The sequence below is a fragment of the Neophocaena asiaeorientalis genome, unplaced genomic scaffold (genome assembly GCF_003031525.2).
Source record: "Neophocaena asiaeorientalis asiaeorientalis breed wild unplaced genomic scaffold, Neophocaena_asiaeorientalis_V1.1 scaffold65, whole genome shotgun sequence".
Lineage (NCBI taxonomy): Eukaryota > Metazoa > Chordata > Mammalia > Artiodactyla > Phocoenidae > Neophocaena > Neophocaena asiaeorientalis.
The window spans coordinates 12,616,265-12,636,033 of record NW_020173215.1 but is presented as its reverse complement, the minus strand read 5'-3'; positions in this window follow the sequence as shown (position 1 = coordinate 12,636,033).

Genomic DNA, 19,769 nt, shown 5'->3' with positions numbered 1-19,769 from the left:
CTGTTTCTCCCTGGATTTATCCTGTATGGGACTCTCTGCCCTTCCTGGACTTGATTGACTATTTCTTTTCCCATATTAGGGAAGTTTTCAACTATAATCTCTTCAAATATTTTCTCAGTCCCTTTCTTTTTCCCTTCTTTTCTGAGACCCCTATAATTCGAATGTTGGTGCTTTTAATGTTGTCCCAGAGGTCTCTGAGACTGTCCTCAATTCTTTTCATTCTTTTTTCTTTATTCTGCTCTGCGGTAGTTATTTCCACTTTTTTATCTAACAGGTCACTTATCCGTTCTTCTGCCTCAGTTATTCTGCCATTGATTCCTTCTAGAGAATTTTTAATTTCATTTATTGTGTTGTTCATCATTGTTTGCTCTTTAGTTTTTCTCCATCCTTGTTAAACATTTCTTTTATTTTCTCCATTCTATTTCCAAGATTTTGGATCATCTTTACTATCATTACTCTGAATTCTATTTCATCTTCATTTGTTTGATCTGTTGGGTTTTTACCTTGCTCCTTCATCTGCTGTGTGTTTCTCTGTCTTCTCATTTTTCTTATTTTACTGTGTTTGGGATCTTTTTTTAGCAGTCTGTAGGATCATAATTCCTGTTGTGTTTTGTGTCTGCCCCCAGTAGCTAAGCTTGGTTCAGTGGGCTGTGCAGGCTTCCTGGTGGAGGGGACTGGTGCCTCTGTTCTGGTGGATGAGGTTGGATCTTGTCTTTCTGGTGGGCAAGACTGCATCCAGTGGTGTGTTTTGGGGTGTCTCTGACCTTATTATGGTTTTAGGCAGCCTCTCTGCTAATGGATGGGGTTATGTTCCTGTCTTACTAGTTGTTTGGCATAAGGTATCCAGCATTGTAGCTTGCTGGTCGTTGAGTGGAGCTGAGTCTTAGTGGTGAGACGGAGATCTCTGGGAGAGCTTTCACCGTTTGATATTATGTGGAGCCAGGAGGTCTCAGGTGGACCAATGTCCTGAACTCAGCTCTCCCACCTCAGAGGCACAGGCCTGACACCCGGCCAGAACACGAAGACCCTGTCAGTCACACAGCTCAGAAGAAAAGGGAGAAAAAAAGAAAGAAAGAAGCAAAAAAGAAAAGAAAGTTATTATAATGAAAATGAAAAATAAGAAATCATTTAAAAGTAATATAAAAAAAAGAAGAAACAAAGAACAGAGCAACCAAATCAAAAAAACAAATTCACCAATGATAAGAAGAGCTTAAAACTATACTAAAAAGAAAAAAAAAAGTACAGCGAGAACCCTAGGACAAATGGTAAAAGCAAAACTATACAGACAAAATTACACAAAGAAGCACACACATACATACTCACAACACGAGAAAAAGAAAATATACATAAAAAAACAAAGGAAGAGAGCAAACAAATCAATAAAGAAAACTCTATCAATGATAATAAGGTCTAAATACTAAACTAAGATAAACATAAGACCAGAAACAAATTAGATGCAGAAAGCAAACCCCAAGTCTACAATTGCTCCCAAAGTCTACCTCCTCAATTTGGGATAATTCATTGTCTATTCAGGTATTCCACAAATGCAGGGTACATCAAATTGATTGTGGAGATTTAATCCACTGCTCCTCAGGCTGCTGGGAGAAATTTCCCTTTCTCTTCTTTGTTTGCACAGCTCCCAGGGTTCAGCTTTGGATTTGGCCCCTCCTCTGTATGTAGGTCGCCTGAGGGCATCTGTTCTTCGCTCAGATAGGACGGGGTTAAAGGAGCAACTGACTAGGGGGCTCTGGCTCACTCTGACTGGGGGGAGGGAGGGGTACGGAATGGGGGTGAGCCTGCGTTGGCAGAGGCTGGCATGACGTTGCAGCAGCCTGAGGTGCACTGTGTGTTCTCTCCTGGGGAAGTTGTCCCTGAATCACGGGACCCTGGCAGTGGCAGGCTGCACAGGCTCCCGGGAGGGGAGGTGTGGATAGTGACCTGTGCTTGCACACAGGCTTCTTGGTGGCTGTAGCAGCAGGCTTAGCATTTCATGCTTGTCTCTGGGGTCCCCGCTGATAGCTGCAGCTTGCGCCCTTCTCTGGAGCTCGTTTAGGTGGTGCTCTGGATCCCCTCTCCTCACGCACTCTGAAACTATGGTCCCTTGCCTCTTCGGCAGGTCCAGACTTTTTCCTGGACTCCCTCCCAGCTAGCCGTGGTACACTAACCCCTCCAGGCTGTGTTCAGGCCAGTCCTCTCCCTAGTATCGGACTTCCGAGCCTCAGCTCCCAGCCCCGCCCGCCCCGGCGGGTGAGAAGAGAAGCCTCTGGGGCTGGTGAGTGCTGGTCGGCACCGATCCTCTGTGCAGGAATCTCTCTGCTTTGCCCTCTGCACCCCTGTTGCTGCACTCTCCTCCGTGGCTCCAAAGATTCCCCACTCTGCCACCTGCAGTCTCTGCCCCCAAAGGGGTTTCCTAGTGTGTGGAAACCTTTCCTCCTTCACAGCTCCCTCCCACTGGGGCAGGTCCCGTCCCTATCCTTTTGTCTCTGTTTTTTCTTTTTTCTTTTGCCCTACCCACGTATGTGGGGAGTTTCTTGCCTTTTGGGAAGTCTGAGGTCTTCTGCCAGCATTCAGTAGGTGTTCTTTAGGAGTTTTTCCACATGTAGATGTATTTCTAATGTATTTGTGGGGAGGAAGGTGAACTCCATGTCTTACTCCTCTGCCATCTTGAAGGTCTCCCAAATTTTCTATATTTAAACTAATTTTTTTTCAGTTGAATGTGTGTTATAATAAGATATTATTATAGACACCTTTAGTCTCTGTTTCAATGGGTTTTTTTTTAATCTTCTCCTCAAAATATCATTTCTATCATAAAAAAGACTCTAGTTAATTTCCTTCCTTCTCCCAAATCTTATCTCATGATTGGGGACTTAGAAAAATATGTATATAAATATAAATATAAATAGACCTTTATGTTTCAATGGATTTGTGTACATTAAAACTCACCTGCTTACATTAAAAATGTAAGAAAAATACTATAAATAGTAAAGAACTCTTCACAAAATAATAGACACTAAAAATAGATTTTTAGATGCTAATTTTGATACACTAAAATGTTTATACCTAATGAGTTTATTAATATTCCAAAATGATAGTTTTTATTAAAATGTATTTATGTACATTTCAGAACTTAATATAATTATTTAGCTTTTCAAAATATTTTAAAATTTAAATTAAAAAAATTACATTGTTCTAAGGCTTAATTATAGTTTACTCAATTAAGAATCTCATTTCTTTGTTAAAGTGGAAATTAAAAATATATAGTCAGCAACACTGATTTTTTGCATTAGAAGCTGGTAATGAACTCCTTATGTAGACAATTCTTCCTATTTTCTTTTGCATTCTACCTCAATTCTGAACAAGATATATAATATTGATCAATTTTAAACTTTCACTTCATTACAGGTATATATCTCCCATATCATTTAGAGACATATATTCATGGTGTGTGTGTGTAGATGCATGTGTGTGAGTGTAAGCATGTATATATTTGCGTTTATATAAACATATATGTATGCATGTATATACACACATACATTGAAAAATACTTTCAAAGTTACTTTTAATGGTTTTTGAAATCTGTTCAAATTTAAAATCCTTGTATGCTGTCTTACTTTTCTATTACAGAATAACAAATCACTGCAAACACAGCACTTAAAACAACACACATTTATCTCACTATCTCTGAAGGTAAGGAAACAAGGCATGGGTTAGCTGGGTCCTTTGCTTAAAGTCTTTGCAGAAGTACATCAAAGTGTTGGCTGGGGCTGTGATCTCATTTAATGTTTTTGTTCTTCAAGTTCATTTAGTTTTTGGCAAAATCATTTCTCTACAATTGTAGGAATGAAGTATCCATTTTCTTTCTACTAGCCTGCTGAGAGCTCCTAGGTCTAGCTACTTGACTGTCTCACCACATGGCAGCTTACTTCTTTAAAGACAGGAGAATAACCTCTCTCCTGTCTGGTATAATGGACAGGTGTCTTTGTGATATAATAATGGGGGTGACTATACCATCATTTTTGCCATAAATGGTAATAAGCAAAGGAACTTCTATTCCATTCTATTCACATGTTGTCTTCATATTCAAGAAGAGGAAATTATGCAAAGCATGTACCCCAGAGGAGAGGAATCCCAGAGGCCACCTTAGAAGTCTGCCTATGTATGTGGCCAGAGATGTCTTTTTGCATAGAAGCTGAGGAAAATGGCTAAAATTAATGAGATAATCTTTAAAAAATTCCTTGAAAAAAATCTAACCATTTTATAGACACTATTTTGTACTATATTTGGCTATACTATTGTACATTAGTCTATTAATCATCTACACAAAAGAAAATGAGTGATTATTGGTAGTTTGGGCTACTTGAAGTTACCCTATTTTTCATGGATTCTACAGTGCAGATCAAGTGAATTCAAGAGAATAGATGAATACAGTTATTTTCCCTTGCTTTTTGTAAAACTGAAAATGCTTTCCAAAATTCTTGTGGCAGATTCTGACTGTGTCTTTTTCTAAGCCTTCTGTAATGGAGTAGATTTAAAATTCTTTTGTGGCATCAAATCCCAGCTGCCTGAAACCACCTGCCTTTATAGAAGAAAAGAGCTTAGGTGAATGAGAGGATACCTGAAAGGAATGTTTTGTTATGAAAATACCAATAATTTTAATGTGAAATGATCCAAAGCTATCAACCCAATGGTATCATATAGAACATATGAAAAAATTTAAAAAGACAACTGGAAAGTGCTTATTAATATGTAGATACTGTTAATTCGTGCTATTCCAAGTGTAAAGCATCACATATTTCAATTTTGTATCACTCTTTTTAAGGGGATGGCTATTAAAGTTTCATTATGACAAAAACTGACTAAAACTATGCTACTATCAAAATAAACCCAGTTATGAAGTATGTGTAATATAATTAAAATAGGATAATAGGTTAAAACCATCAGCCCTAATAACCAAAATAATTATTTCTGCTATTTCTAGTTAGAGTGTCTTTTTTTTTCAGAGCTCATGTCCTGATTCACTAAGAAATGACCAGAGAACCACCAAACTATTTGAGGGATTAATGCTATGAAATACAGAGCAGATTCAACAGGTTAGTAAAAGGTAAAAGCTGCATGAGAGCTTATAGATTTTAAAAACTAAGTTAATTTAGTAATCCAAAAATCCACTTGTTCTCCTTGTCCATTTATTTATGTGCCATGAAGATAGGTAAAGCAAGAGACAAAGGAACAGTTTGAGAAAATATCATGTGTTTGCATACATACATTTGGAATTCAGGAGAGTTAGGACAATACACACTTATAATTTCCACTAAAGTAGCAGAAGTTTATTTTGAGTGTCTCTGCATATTTTGATATATCCTATCCCTCATAAACAAAGTATTGTTTGAGTTTATTATTCTATCCCTCAGACAGAGCTGTGTTACACATGATCAAAAAGTATCTCATTAAAGAGTGACAGTGCTTTGCATTAGTTGTACTCAAAGCCTCCTTGGGCATTATACCAAAGAAAAAGCAAATGACAGTTGGTGTCAACCCTAAACAGCTTAGGGCAAACTATTTTCTCAAAACCTATGTAATTTAATTGAAATGCAATATTTCATGAATATTAGAAAACTAGGCTTTATTAAAAATGGCAAGGAAAAGTGAATGCATGACAGTTTACAGTAACAAGCAATACAAATTTATTCATTCAGTACATCACTGAATTATTTAAAACTCAGCCTAAGCACAAGGTCATGGAATAGTTTTGGCAAGTAGGCATTTTACATGATGCATTTCCATAATTCCCCTGCATCTATAAAGTTGATCACAACTTTGGCATGGAGACCTTTTCCTTATAGTCCCAGAGCCAGAAAAAGTCTCTGATTCAAAATTAGAGTCAAAGCAAACTATTAACACTTGACATAAAAAGAACATGTATATATGTATGAAGAGAAGAAAGTTCTGAATTTTACATTAGTTTTATGTTATTTTATGTTAGAATGTTAACTAGTAACCCTAAGATGTGTAAACAAAGTAAAAGAAAACTGAAATCCCTACAACTTTTAATTTTAATTTTATTCCAACATGAAAGTGATGTGTAGAATAATATTAAATTCTCAGATCAGACAAAATTTCACACAAAAGGCTTTAAACAAAGCCTGTTAGTTAAGTAACTGAAGTAATAATTACAACTCTGCATGTCTGTTGCAGTGTTTTTGACTCAGAACATTTCCTTTTGATTCTTTCTTGGTGTCTCCTCTCTGCTCACATACCCATCTGTTCTTACATGGTGTCCACTTTTATCATTAGAGCCCTTAGATATCAATAAAAGTTATTTTGAATCCCTGGTCTGATAATTCTAACATTTCTGTCATAGCTATATCTGGTTCTGATGCTTGCTCTGTCTCTTTAAAATGTACTTTTTTTGGTCTTTTAGTGTGCCTTGTAAATTCTTGTTGAAAGCTAAATGTGACATATTGGGTAAAAGGAACGAAGGTACATGGGACTTTAGCATGAGGTTTGCACTTATCCAGCTAGAGGTATTTTTATCGTTTGTGATAGTGTAGCTGTCAGAGGCTAAAATTTTCTCTTGTGTCCTTATTTTTGTCTCCCCTGTGGTCTTTGGGTTTCCCTAGAGAATTCTTCTCATATAAGGTCTGAAATGTGCAGTTCTTTCCGTTGCATCCCACTGTTGTTATACAGGAGCATTGTTGATGTGGTGGTAGGTGTTGGGAGGGAAAGCATATTATAATCCTATGATTAGATCTCTTCTTTTAGTGAGCCTGTGCCCTTGGGCTGTGACCTTCAGAAGTACTTCTCAGACCCACTGTGCCCCTCCTTCTGTGAGACAGGAAGGCTAGGTGGGGCTGGAGTTATGTATTGCCCTTTCTCCAGGTTGTTTAGGCTCTGGAAAAACCCCAGTTGCTTGGGTCCTGATAAAATAATTTCTTTTGAGGGCAGGTCCTGTTAAGAGAAAGAACAAAATGCTCTGGATGTACTTCAAAATGGCTACTTTCCTCCTCCCTGTGCTGGAAGCAAGAGGGCATTTTTCTCTGATTTTTACTGTAAGAACCTGGTAGGGCTCCTAGAGATAAAACGCACAAAAGTCTGAGGAACCCTTCTAAGACTGAGTGCCCCATGGAGTTTGTACCTCTCAAATTTATAAACACTGGACCGCCAACAATTCATACATTACAGATTAGAATTCTTGCCCCTTACTGGTTTCCATGGAGATTTCTGTTCCTGGGATTCTGCTCTGGTAAATTGTCATTCCCTGTATCTGCCTGTTGTCTCTCCACTTTGGTGGTAGGGGTGGGGGGATTGCACTGACCTCCATTCTCTGATGAATCATAGAAATGTTGATTTTCAGGTTTTCAACTTTTCTCTTGTGTGAAAGGGAGTGATGACCTTTAAGTTCTTTACACGCTGGACTGGAAACGACCAGAAATGTTTTTTTAACTTATTTTCCCACCTCTCAGCTGAGACAGCAATGCTAGAAGGGATGGGATTTGGCTAGCTGTTCTTCTACTAATTCAGATATTCAATGTATCAGATATTGTTCTGATAAAGTAGTTCCCTGGGAGTGTTGGCATTTGTTATGGAGAATGTTCTAGCCAAGAAGGTGGAGAAGTGATGGGCACTGTGGGCATCTAGCGTCTGCCTGAGACCGCGATCTGTCCACATCCGTGTGCCTTATGTCGGCAAGGAGTGGCCTACTGCATTTGCACACTTGCCATGGCCACGAGAAAGAAGCCTTGCATTTAGTCTCTTGTACTTACGCCTTTTGTCCTGTGTTCCTGGTGGTGCAGCCAGAGTCTGGGGAGAGCCCAGCTGTGAGAGAGGGGAGGCCTCAGCATTCGGGGTTCCCTCTCCTTGGCAGTATCCTCCCAGTCCCCTCACAATTTGAAATGCAAATTGAGCAACCCTCTTGTTACTCTTCCCACATTTTACATCTACCATTTTTATCATTTTTTTTTTAAATGGAAAAGAAACCCTTTTAAAGAAAATCACTGGGCTCTGGGGGGCCTGTTTTTTTTTTTTACTTAGAAAAAAAATCTTTTAAATATTTGAGATGAAGTACTGTAAGATGACTTCAGTTGCTGGGATTTTTTTTTTTTTCAGATGGTTTCAGATATAGGAAATTTTTAGAAATTCCATGTTCATGCGTGATGGCTAATAGCTTCAGGTGGCATGGAGATGGGTTTTACTGATTTTGGAAGAGTCAGGATGCCTCTTGGATGGCAGTGGAGGGGATGGAACGTCCTTTCTGACTGTGGTCAGTCGCACTCTCCCTCCCACTGTGGTGCCGAGGAAGGGGCTTAGGGGGCGGCCTGGTCTGTGCCACATTGCTGAACTGGTAGAATGTTGTGCTCACTCTGTAGACAAGAACACTGGGTGATGATGGTTATGATGATGTTGATGTGAATGTAGACAGACGTGGAAACACATTCACAATGTCTTCATTTGAGCCGTGTCCTTCCACTGCCCCCTCTCCTCTCTACACAAGGATGCTGGTTGGAGGGGCAAACACATTTCCTTGGAAAACAGTGTGTGTGTGGCTATTTGGCTTCCTGTTTGATTTAAGGATGGGCCCCTTTGGGCTCACCAAGAACTGTTTACTTTCCATGTGTGTATTTGTACAAAGCCTAGGTTCTGAGAGCTGTATGGTGACTTCACCGCACCTCAGTGTCAGCTCTGCCAGTCAGTACTCATCCTTGTTCCTCAGGGTGGGCCGAGGTCTTGGGCCTTCTTTGGGATACCTGGTATTGGAAGGACACAGGCCATCCCAAATGAGGCTCCCATAACCCTTCCCACTCAGGTCCACTCAGAACTTTCCCTTTGGGCTCCCTAGAAGTTCCTGCTGTCCTACATCTGGATGGTCTCTTGGCCTCATGGTGAAACACCTCTTTTCTACCCCTAGTCCAGTGTGGGAAGGTCACATTGCTCAAGGCCAGCAACATGCTTTCCAGGATTCCAACCAGGAAACTCCCTAATAGGTAAAGTCCTTAATATAAAAACAATAATTCAACCTACCTGACTGTGGGGGCCAGTGCCTAAGAGGGAAAGGAAAAGTCTAACCCAAACACAGTACATCATAGCAGAAAGCTGGAAAATGTGTTGAATTACACAGGGTAGTTGTAAAACACTAGGAGGTGTTTCCAAATGATTACTTTTGCCCTCCCCTTGCTGGAAATGTGAGGGGAGTTTCCTCAGAACTTCAACATGAGAATCTGGTGGAATTCTTGGAGGTAAAATCCAAGAAAGTGTTGGGGGGACCCTGAGATTGGGACCGAGAGTTTCTTATTCTAAAGCTAGTCCACACTCAGCCTCCAGCAGTCATTAAATCACCATGTTAAGTGGTCCTATCAGTTTATGGCTCCAGCCACTTATGATTCAGGTAAGATCATCTCAGCTGTGGTTCTCAGTATTCACTTGTCTTTCCAGATTTTGTAGTGGGATTTTGCCTTGTGATCTCAAACCTCTGATGGATCTAAGAAAAATCACTGACTTTTAGTTGGCTCAGTTTTTATTTTGTTATAAGGATGGGAGTAATAACTTCCAGGCTCTTTATATTTTAAAGCTGAAACCATATGTATACATTTATAGGTCATTTATATTAAATTCCTGAGCACTTCCCATTTATGTCCTTTAACAATGTCTCCTGGCTTTTTCATATTTTGTTATTGATTTTTAAATTCTCTTTCACAGCAACTAAATTAGCTGTCATGAAGTACATAAGTAGTTTCAAATTTGGCTTTTGGTGTTGAAGTGTATCTGTGTGTGTGTGTGTGTGTGTGTGTGTGTGTGTGTGTGTGTGTGCGCATCAGTATTCCCAGAGGCTTCAGTTATGATAGTCAAAACATGTAAAAGATTCTGTCCCTGAGTTTCCTTCTCCATCACTTGGCAATCATCTCTGGGTAGCTCCATCTACAGAACCTTCACCGGGGAGAAATATGAGAACCATGAAAGTTTTAAATTTTATGAAGTCAAACTCCTCAACCTCATTTTTCATCAGTTTTAGTTGGTGCTATCTTAGGAAGGCCTATGTGTATTACATAATGATAATAGTAGTAATTATAATAATAATTTTATTTTTATTATTACTACCATTAATAGCTTTATTGAGATATAATGATATATTTTGTATATTTAAAATATAAAATTTGTTAAGTATTGGCCTGTGAAACCATTACCACCATCAAGATAATAAACATATCCAACAACTCCAAATGTTTCTCATGGCCCTTTATAATCCTTTCTCTTACCCCTAATTGCCCCACCAACCCCCTGGAAACCATTGATCTGCTTTCTGTCACTATTGGTTAGCTTGTATTTTCTGGAATTTTATGTAAGAGAAATCACATTAATTTTTTCATTTTTTTTCACTCAGTATAATTATTTTAAGATTTATCCATGCTCACCCATATATCAATAGTTAATTCTACTTTTGCTGTTGTTTTTGCAGAGTACCATTTTATTTTAATACTGCAATATTCATTCACCTATTGGTAGACAATTGTGTTGTTTCCAGTTTGGGACTATCACATATAAAGCTGTTATGAGCATTTGTTTACAAATCTGAGTGTGAACATTAGCTTTTATTTCTCTTAGATAAATAAAGAATAATAGAATAGCTAGGTCATGCGGTAGGGGGATATTTACTTATTTAAGAAACTGCTAAACTGTTTTTTAAAGTGGTCATTCCCTTTCAAAGTTCAACCTACAGTTTGTCATAGTCCCAGTTACTCATCGTTGTCATCCAGTTATCCAGTCCCAGTTATCATCGTTGGCACTGGATATTATCAATCTTTTAAATGTGGACACTTTAATAGGATTTTAATGCTTTTCAATGTGAATTTAATTTGCATTTTATAATGATTAACACTGTTAAGTATCTGTAGATGTGCTTATTTGCCAAATGTCTATCTTCTATGGTGATTTGTGTGTACATAGCTTTTGCAAATCTTTTTTTTTAAATAAATTTATTTACTTTATTTATTTATTTTTGGCTGTGTTGGGTCTTCGTTGCTGCGGATGGGCTTTCTCTAGTTTCAACGAGAGGAGGGGGGCTGCTCTTCATTGCGGTGTACTGGCTTTTTATTGCAGTGGCTTCTCTTGTTGCAGAGCACGGGCTCAAGACACGCAGGCTTCAGTAGTTGCAGAACGTGGGCTCAGCAGTCGTGGCACGTGAGCTTCAGTAGTTGTGGCTCGCGGGTTATAGAGCACAGGCTCAGTAGTTGTGGAGCACAGGCTTAGTTACTCCATGGCATGTGGGATCTTGCCGGACCAGGGCTCAAGCCCACGTCCCCTGCATTGGCAGGCGGATTCTTAACCACTGTGCCACCAGGGAAGTCCCTGCAAATCTTTTTAATTGGGTTGTTGTGTCATTATTATTGAGAGTTCTTTATATATGCTGGATACATGTTTTATTTATCAAATATTTGATCTGTAAATATTTTTACCTGTCTCTCACTTGATATTTCATTCTCTCAATAGTGTCCATCAAGGAGCAGAAGTTCGTATTTGTTATGATGTTCAATTTATCATATTTTTCTTTGATAGAGCATGCTTTGGTATTGTAGCTGAGAAATTTTTGGTTATTCTAACTTTATAGAGATCTTCTTATTATATCATATTCTAGAAATTTTATAAAGTTAGATTTAACATTTTGTTTATAATCAATTTGATTTGACTGATCAAATCACTTCATAAATTCTCTACCTTAGATAACCAGCGTCAAACCACTCTTATGTTGATTTTTTGTCTGTTCTGGTGAATCTATGGGATTTTAATTAGTTTACAGACAATTATCTTGAATGATAGTACTATACACTTTAGCCTAATTAACAGATTTATTAATTGTGTTTTTATGTTTACAAACATTAGATGAAATTCTGGTTTTAATCTGACTACATAGATGTGTTTTCAGGAGTAAAGTATCCCTTGTTTTTAGTTAGTTTTGGTAATACAGTGAAAATTCTTTATTTTCATTAGTATGAACATAGAAATTAACTATTCATATAATATGATATTTTCATTTCTGATTTTTTAATAATCACTATCCAACTAATGTTATATAGATGAGCACTCATCTTAATTCTTCTTTGGCAAAAGATATTTCATAAGAATTGCAGGGAAACTGCCAAAATGATCCCATATGTTTGCAGCACCAAAATGGATTAATCTCAGAACTTCTGGAAGCCACAGTCTAGGATTTCAACTGTCTGTGTATAGCTATTGCCAGAGAATGAGATTTCCTTCTCTTCCATCTTCCAAATTTTTCATTGTCAGCTCCTATTTTGGGAACATATTGGAAAGGGATTTTGGGAAATGCATTTTCAAGCTTCTCTCATACGATATAGGAAAGAAGGTAAAGGTTACAGACATGATGTTGAATTGCCGACATTTTATGTAGCATGGCTGTACCCTTTGTCAACCTCATAGAAACATCTATCTATATTAAAACTATTGAACATCAACAACCCTGTCATTCCTCTACCTAACACTATCAGCTCATTCCTACTGCAAATGACAATATGCTTACTGTCTCTCTAAAATTATGGGCATGTAGTTCCATAAGTCTCTTTATTCATATCTGGACAGTGTTTTACTTTACTAAACTCAGTGTCAATATCCTTTTGATATCTAATCTAAATACTAAAGTTAAATATTGCAGACAAATGTTAAGTAAAAGTACAGGATGAAGGGAGGGGAGAAATCAGTCAATATATACAAACATATACTTGTTTTTGTTTTTGTTTTGTTTTGTTTTTCATTAAGCTGCTTATAGGGGACTTTCTGTGAGATCATAGGAAATATTGAAAAAAAAGGAGCAATGAAGCAGGGTTCATAGGAATCTTAACCTCTCGTTTAAGCAACTACTTGTTCCTTCAGGACCATTGAGAATCCAACCTCCTATCAAAGAGAGTCCTGCTACATGCCATAAATTTAGTGTACACTTGGGATTATAGCCATACTATGATAGGTAGTTCAGGTTCTTGGGTCTTATAAAGCATTCAGTCTCCATAAGGGCTTGGTGGTAAATTGATTTCTGTTTTTAAAAAAGGGAATATTTTGCTCAAGAAAAGAACAAGAAACTTCTCTAATGCCCTCAGGTTCTGTGCTGTGATACTCCTTTCAGTAATTAGCAGAGGTTTCATAAAACTTTCCTATCTGCCAGAGAAACTTGAAATTGGATCAGATACACTGGATCATTTGGTCAGAGAAGCAGAATAGCTCATGCTGTCTTCTGAAACTGATAGGATTTTTTTTTTTTTCCCTGCATCCCATTCAAAACTGAAAGCCTAACAGTTCACTTGGTAAATTGGTTAAATCTGGGGAAGGACATCTCAGGCAGAGGAAATAGCACATGCATATTTGGTTTTGTCACTTCTACTATTAAAAGGGACCAATGAACAACTATAACTCTTTTTCTTTTTTATGTTACAGGGTACACGGTATAACAACTGGTTCTTAATTTTGGAGCAAACACCTCAACATGCTCAAGATAATGTATTAAGAAAACTCTTCTTTTAGTCTAAGGCCCTGTGTGACTATGTTGACAGACCTTCCCATAGACCTGTATCGGATATTTAATATAGACAAAAGATAAACCTTTATTTTGATAATTAAATGAGATTTTGGATTTGTTTGCTAATTCAGCAAAACCTAGAACATCCTGAGTGATATAAATGCAGTAATCACATTGAGAGCTTTCTATGTTTTATATTTTACTAAGATGAATGTGCTCATTCATCTACTAAAATTTTATGCAGAACCTAGGTTCTCTTTTAGGGGACTGTGTTTGGAGCAGTAAAAAAAAGAGAGCCAGAGACAATAACAGGGGCAGAGATAGAAACAGAAACATACTTGCCTTCCAGAGATGGAAAACAAATATCAAACCATGTGAAGAAAGGGTAAATGCAGTAATCACATTGAGAGCTTTCTATGTTTTATATTTTACTAAGATGAATGTGCTCATTCATCTACTAAAATTTTATGCAGAACCTAGGTTCTCTTTTAGGGGACTGTGTTTGGAGCAGTAAAAAAAAGAGAGCCAGAGACAATAACAGGGGCAGAGATAGAAACAGAAACAGAGAGATACTTGTCTTCCAGAGATGGAAAACAAATATCAAACCACGTGAAAAAAGGAAAATTATATAAGTTTTCAATGGTGATAAGAACTGAGGAGAAAAACTAAAGCAAGCAAGCAAAATAAGGAATGTTGTGATAGAATGTTACCATGTCAGATAGATGATCTCACCATGTAACATTTGAGAAAGACTTGAAATTAGCCAAGAGGAGATTCTGTTTTTCACCATTCCAGTTAGTAGATACAGCATGTCCAAGATCTCCAAAACAAGAGAGTGCCTGATTGGTTTAAAGAAGAGAAGAAAGCATGGATCAACTGGGGATGATTTTTCTCTGCTTTGAATGTTTTACCGCGATCTTCTTCTGTCTGGTTAACTAACCATTATTCAAATTAGACAAACTCTTCTGAAAACTTCGCTGTTCATTCACTTGTTCAGCAAATATTCATTTATGTTCTGTATCAAACTTCACTGATTCCCCCCCAAACTGCAGAGAAAACTGCTTAAAATAATGCAAAAAAACATGACAAAATCTTGTTTCTATAGGGACATGGGGAACTATTTCAAAATAATAGAATATATTTGATTATTTGCCAAAAACTGGCAGGGTGGTAGAAGATGAGGCTGGAAATGTTTTTTTTTAGGGATTTTATATGTCATCTCATTTTTATTCATTGCTGACTACATATAAAAATATCCTTTGCTACGCTTTTGGTAGGTGGAAAAGTATTTCAAATTTGCCTCATTCACTACATCTTTATCTCTGTGAAATTGTGAGTACATAGTAGATGACAAACTCAAGTATTCAACTCTTTGTGCCCCATTTTAATTTTCTAATATAGTCCTCAAATCTTAAAATTATAATATAAAAATACTTTCTGTAGGCAATCATATTTTTCAAGAAATTTTTCATCAAATTGTGCATTCATTTCCCCAGAAATAAAACTCTGTGTTCTTTCTTTTATCCTATTTCCTTCCTTCTCCCCTTCTCTCCTCTTCCTTCCTTCCTTTCTTTTTTTCTACTTTGTTATTTTTCAGGAGAGGATATGCACCTTATATGTATTGCTAGAAAACTGGATTTTTCTATCTGTTGGTTAGCATATTTTTTAAAAATTCCATATAAAATGCACACTGAAACTAGACTATTTTTATTTTTTTTAATTACATACCCTGAATAAATAAAAAGTTTGCTCCAACTGGGAAAAATAATCTCTGGTATTAATTTCAGCATTGACAGATAAACATCCAAAGGAGTTAATTTCTCAATTAATTCCATAATACAATCTAAAACCCAGGAATATAAAAGGTAGGTTTTACTTATTGACAGATAATTTTTACTGATGAGAAGAGTTTGAAATATAATGAAATTATGAAAGAAAGAAATGATCATCGTGAAATAAAGTGAACAAATAAACAAAGTGGGTTTGTGACTAATACTGCAAACAGGTTGGCTTTTATTTTGTGTTTATATAGTCCTTTGAGCCTAGCCCTATATGACTGATCCTAAAGTCTTGCTAAAAGCATCCATAAGATTCAGTTCTTCAGTCATCTGGAAAATCAGCTCTATTGTGTTTCTTTGAATAAATTTTTGTATTGGCTGAATTCACAGACCATTACATTCTAAAGAGAGGGTTTCATTTAATAATAAAATAAATCCATAAAACCAGGGTTATATGGTTATCTTTCTCAACATAATTCTTATGTATATATCATGATTTATACTTATGAATAAATTGTGACAACAAAAACATACTACTTTTAAATATTTATGAGGCAAACAAACTCCCTAAGTTCTAATTCAAGAAACATTCAATTTAGAACATAGCTGTGCTATCAAAAATGATGACTCTCTGAAAAGATTTGCTTATAATTTAGGATCAACCTTTTTACTGGTGTCTATTAGAGGATTACCATGCATAACTGAATAAATTGTGACAACAAAAACATACTACTTTTAAATATTTATGAGGCAAACAAACTCCCTAAGTTCTAATTCAAGAAACATTCAATTTAGAACATAGCTGTGCTATCAAAAATGATGACTCTCTGAAAAGATTTGCTTATAATTTAGGATCAACCTTTTTACTGGTGTCTATTAGAGGATTACCATGCATAACAAATGTTCAGTATAGTTATTTTAGGAAGTATAATATTTGTTATTTGTAAGTTGGAATTGCTACTGTAATATATGTGTATATTTTTTCATATGTATATACATATATACACATAAATATATATATTTTTAAATTTTATAATGTTTGTGCATTATACATTCTGAAAAACTAGTATGTAAACTATTCATTGTAGGCTAAATCTCATTTATTTCCCAACAATATCAGTGTACTATTGAGGTTGCCATTTCTAATATACAACTGTCTAGGTATACTTACATGTGTTTTGAAGAAATATACTTAGCCACAATATTTTTAAAAAGCAATATAAATTGATAAGAATATACATATTTCTTTGTGAAGACATTGAAAACTTTGCATAATAGTGAGTATTCACTTGCCTAAAATATAACACACTATGGTCAAGGTGTTCAGAGCATGTCACCCCCATAATATGCCAATTTGACATATTGATTATTTTGATTTGAAGACACTGGAAAAATTGCAAATGTAGACCCTCCTTTTCTTCCTGAAAGTAAAAGATAAAACTCCCATATGAAAGTTGTCTCACCTGTACTAAGAGAAAGGAAGATATTGTCATTACCAGAGATGGGGTATTGCGGATGAGAAATCTGTTCAAAAACACCTTGTTAAACTAACCTTTATCTTCCTAGTTACTTCTCCACAATTTATTAACCTTACCTCAAGCACTTTTGTCCTGCCATTTCTCTAAAATTTATTGTCCTTTATTGAAGATGCTACATAAGCTGAAATTCTAAGCCACCATTTTGAGTCACTTTTTGTTTAGGTTTCTTCTGTGGTGTGGGCTGCATGCATTGATTAGATGTTTTTCTCTGTTAATCTGTCTTTCTGTTATAGCGGTATTAGCCAAAAACTCAGAAGGATAGAGGGAAACCCTTATAGGAGGGGAAACCGACAGAGGTGGCCAGAGCACTAGAGCCAAGTTTGCTTTAAGGTAAGTTACAGAACCTGGTTTGGGCTTTGGTGTTCTCTGCTTTACAGGTTTCTGGGAATAAAGAGCAAATCCCCAAATCAAGGGAAGGTCAAATAGGAGACAAACCCCTTATAACTGAGATCCCACAGATGCACCCTCTCCAGAAGTAAACAAGTCCCCCCTCCAATCTTAAGTGACTACAAAGAAAGTGTTACTACATAGTCATGGAGTAAAATTAATTATCCTTGTGAAGTAATCATCATGAACATGCCCTCATATGGATTTGCAACGCAAATGCATATTATCTATGTTATGCAAAAACAAGACAACACCAAGCCATGAATTTAATTGAAATGGTCTTGGGCTAATTGTCTCTCAGTGCCTGAAAGATGCAAATACCTATCCGTTCTGGAGGAGTAATTTATTATCCAAGGCTTGAAATAATTTTCACAGACACTCTTCCACTGAAAGTTGCTCACAGAAAAGTCTTTGTATGTGTGTGTATATTTCCGTATACAGGAAAGCAGTGTATATTATCTAAAATGGAAAAATCAGGAAATAGTAAAATAACAAGCATAGGGAACACATTGAATGAGCTAAATTCAATTTAGTCCATCTCAGGGGGAAAAAAAAGCTATATATTTTCTTTTTCTGTCTCTTTCTAGTCAGAAAAGTCTTTGTATGTGTGTGTATATTTCCGTATACAGGAAAGCAGTGTATATTATCTAAAATGGAAAAATCAGGAAATAGTAAAATAACAAGCATAGGGAACACATTGAATGAGCTAAATTCAATTTAGTGCATCTCAGGGGAAAAAAAAACTATATATTTTCTTTTTCTGTCTCTTTCTATGTACTTGTAGATTATTTCTTCTTCACTACTCTGGAAAGAGGTTTTCAGAGGCCTCACAATTTTTGCGTAAAGTAACATCACTTTTATCCACAAGAACGGTCTACTCTCTTGACAAATGTCCATTCCAGTATCATAGTCATATAACTCTATACTCTTGTTCACTTTAACTCTACTGCCTCTTCCAAGCCATATCAAACCTGTGAATCTTTAGTAAAGTGAAGGGAAGCAACAATTGCCTTTCCATCTCATGACTGTACCTCCTCACCATCCTTGAATTCTGTCCACTTCTCTGCAATCCACCTTAGGTATCTACTCCAGACTATTGTCATCTCCTTCGAGAAACTAGAAACCATTTTTCTTACCTTGGATTTAACTCCCTTGCACTCATTCTCTATGATACATCCATAGGAATCTTATTATCTACAGACTTTTATATTTTCTCTAGGTAGTAGGAGGTAATCTTATGGACAAAAGTGAAGGAGAAAGTGGCAGGGCAGGAATGAAAAGAACCAAGAAGGTTTAAAATGAACAAAGGAGGTTAAAAAAAAGTAGGAGAGAGTGGAAATGAGTAAAGGACATGTCAACCACCACCAACTTGAAACCTATCCAGAACAGATTTGCATTGAGACAAATCCAGATTTACTCAGTTATAGCAAGATGAAACACACCCAAGGAAAGAACAAGGAACATTTTAATAAGGAGAAGCTGGGAGGGGCTTAAGGAAGGATTTAAAAAGAGGGGACCATTTCTGAATTTGAATCAATGTTATTTTGATGATTGGGTATCTCAATAATCTTTATCCAAGGGCAGGGATATTAAAGCACGGCAAGTTTTGTCATTGATATAGAAGTGGGGATCAGTTAAAAATGAGGGTGGTATGCATTGGAAGGGGAGAGTCTTTTGGTGATTGTGCTTGTGCCTGTACCTTGTTCCTTCAAAGGAACAAGAGAAAGAAGGATTGACTGGAAGCACTGATCACCTAATCTATCTGGAGATCATAAATTTACAGTGTCACAATTCTGCCTGTTTTTATCATAGAGGAAAAACTTTGAAAAACATTTGATTAATCTTAAATGGGTGTTTTTGTCAAATGAGATCACTGAAATGAATGGATCAAAGTAAATTAGATTACTGACAAGATTTAGGTAGATTGATATACTATGAAATATTCATCGAACATGGAAGAAAATGAAGATAGGAGGAATCTGATTAGCAGAACATAAGAGAGATTTGAGTTGTTTGGGAATTTGACAATAAGTGTAGCAGCAAAAATGATTCTCTTCAGGAATGGAATAGCAGGATTAATATTTTACAAATGGGAACACTCTTGGTGCTGACTAGGTCCACGCTGTAGCCATGCTAAGGGGGGTGAATTGAGGAAGGTGAATAACACTAGAGATGATGTCTAGTTATATTCAAGTTACCCAACTTGATGCCAGTACAGACAAAAAAAATATAAGCCCAGTACTCACTGATTTGGTGAATGAGAAAGAGTGAAGTGGATCTCAGTACAACTATGAAAGTCATGAGAAAACAAACCAAAAAAAGATTGAGACTTTATCTTTTTTTAAATTTTATTATTTTTTATATATTTATTGGAGTATGATTGCTTTACAATATTGTGTTAGTTTCTGCTGTATAACAAACTGAATCAGCTATATGTACAGATATACCTATATCCCCTCGCTCTGTGTTACCCTCCCACCCTCCCTATCCCACCCCTCCAGGTGGTCACAAAGCATGGAGCTGATCTCCCTGTGCTATGTGGCTGCTTCCCAC